This window comes from Euphorbia lathyris, chromosome 3 (assembly GCF_963576675.1).
Source record: "Euphorbia lathyris chromosome 3, ddEupLath1.1, whole genome shotgun sequence".
Classification (NCBI taxonomy): domain Eukaryota; kingdom Viridiplantae; phylum Streptophyta; class Magnoliopsida; order Malpighiales; family Euphorbiaceae; genus Euphorbia; species Euphorbia lathyris.
Genome location: NC_088912.1, coordinates 78,270,697 through 78,273,100, shown reverse-complemented (window position 1 = coordinate 78,273,100; position 2,404 = coordinate 78,270,697). Strand labels below are relative to the sequence as shown.

General features: G+C 36.0%; 1 non-coding gene across 1 annotated transcript; it reads left to right on the top strand.

Annotated features, from left to right (window-relative positions):
- The first annotated feature begins 1,905 nt into the window (after positions 1-1,905).
- LOC136225191 (small nucleolar RNA R71) lies at positions 1,906-2,012 on the top strand. Its single transcript, XR_010686921.1, has one exon. It is a non-coding gene; the product is annotated as a small nucleolar RNA R71 (small nucleolar RNA).
- The last annotated feature ends 392 nt before the right edge of the window (positions 2,013-2,404 follow it).

The following is a 2,404-nucleotide window of genomic DNA, read 5'->3' as shown; positions in this document are numbered from 1 at the left end:
TCTGAAATTTTCCATCCCATACTTCCTATCCTATTTCTAACAACTTCTTTCAATTTTTCTTCTTGATCGTTTGTTAATTTGTTAGAAATAATTATAGGTAGAGAATTGCCTTCGCCTAAGAAAGCGTACCTCAAATGACTGGGTAACTCTTTAAGTTCTAATTTAGGGGGTGTTACAATTGAAGGCGGAACTGGTCCATCTTCTCTAATCAAAGGCTCTGGGTCCTTATCGTCTAATTCCTCATTCACTATAAGTTCAATTATTTCTTCACGTTGAATTATATCATTGACACATTCTTCGACTAAATCAAGTTTCATACAGGCGAATTCCTCCATAGGGTACTTCATCGCTTTGTTCATGTTAAACTCGACCTTATCTTCTCATATCCTTAAAACTACCTTCCCTTCCGACACATCTACTAGAGCGCGTCGTGTGTTCATAAACGGTCTACCAAAAATTAAAGGACAATTTACATCATATGCAAAGTCTAATATAACAAAATCGGTAGGAAAAATAAATTTATCGACTTTGACTAAAACATCTTCAATTATACCATATGGCCTTTTAGTGGTTTGATCCACTAATTGCAAAACCATATTGGTACGTTTGATATCTTCTTCTAAACCTAACTTGTTAAAAATAGACAATGGCATTAAGTTTATACTTGCTCCTAAATCACAAAGACAACTTGGGAGTTCAATATCTCCCAACTTACACGGAATAGTAAAACATCCGGGATCCTTGAGTTTAGTGGGCAAATTACTTGATACTATTGAACTACAGTCTTCAGTTAACGAAATGGATGAAATTCCTTCCCAACTGATTTTCTTTGAAATCAAATCCTTTAAAAACTTACCATAGTTAGGAATTTGTGTGATTGCATCCATAAACGTCAAATTGATATGCAAATTTTTAAGTTTATCCAACAACGTTAGAAGTTGTTTATCATAGTCCTTATTTCGGACTTTATGCGGAAAAGGTGGTTTGGGTACAAAAGTTTTAGTACCTGTGTCAAATGGTGAATTATTTGTGATTAAGATATCTTCTTTGGACTTTGGTAAATCAGTTCCTTGTAACGTTGAATCTTTGGGCATTTCAGGCCCTTGATAATTTTTCCCTGAACGAAGAGTGATAGCCTTCACCTGCTCTTTCGGATTTTCTTCCGTATGGCTAGGAAGACTTCCCTCTTTTCGGGATGGAATTGATTTAGCAAGTTGACCAATTTGAACCTCCAAATTATGGATGCTAGATGAGTGGTCTTTAATAAGCTGATCGAATTTATTTTCGATCCGTTTAATACCATCATCGTGATTACTTATTTTTCCACTGATAGCATCTATAAACTTGTCAATTTTAGAAGGTAAAGTGCTAATCGTATCTCTTGACTGATTTTGGTAATTAGTGGTACGATTTTGATTAGCACTAATATTATTGTTACTGTTATCTTTCCAATTAAAGTTAGGATGATTCCTCCATCCAGAATTATAAGTATTAGAATAAGGATTATTAGTTTGGTTTTGCTCTTGGACAAAATTTACCTGTTCAATCTCACTCATATTTTCGTAGTCCACATCCGTTTGGATTGGATTACCATTGGTATCGCGTGGTGCCATAAACTTATCAATTTTGTGCGATAAAGCAGAAAATTGGGCTTGTAGCATTGCGACTAGATCAAGTTCAACTATACCTTTAACTGATGATGTGGTTGAGGATGATGGTTTTTCTACCGGCATATGTCCACGTTCCGTGGGCCACATACTGCTATTGATTGCCATTTCCTCCAAAAGTTCCCTCGCTTGGGCTGATGTTTTCTTCATAAATAGTCCTCCCGACATAGCATCTAATGAACCCCTAGTTGTAGGATTAAGTCCATTGTAAAATGTTTGCATTAAAAGTTTAGCAGGTAATTGGTGGTGTGGGCATAAACGTTGAAGTTCTTTAAAACGTTCTCAAGTTTCATAAAGAGTCTCATTATCATTTTGAGAAAAAGATGTTAACTCCTTTATGACTCTTGCGGTTTTTGCTAAAGGAAAATATTTAGATAAAAACGCTTGGGCTAATTGTTCCCAAGTGGCAAGAGTTGCGGCTGGCATAGAAGTTAACCATTCTTTGGCTCTATCCTTCAAAGTGAAAGGAAAGAGTCGAAGTTTGATTGCTTCTGCAGTCACATCTAGGATTTTAAATGTGTCACAAATTTCAAGGAAATTTGTTAAGTGGGTGTTAAAATGTTACATTATTTTGCAACATATTAAGCAAGGCTGGCTTAATTTCAAATTGATTTGCGGTGATTCTGGGTCTAACGATACTATTGGTTACACCGGCCACACCTGGCCTAGCGTATTCCATTAGTTTTGGTGGGTCTGCCATTTTGTCTGGATCGGTATGTGTTTTTATTGGGGTTTTA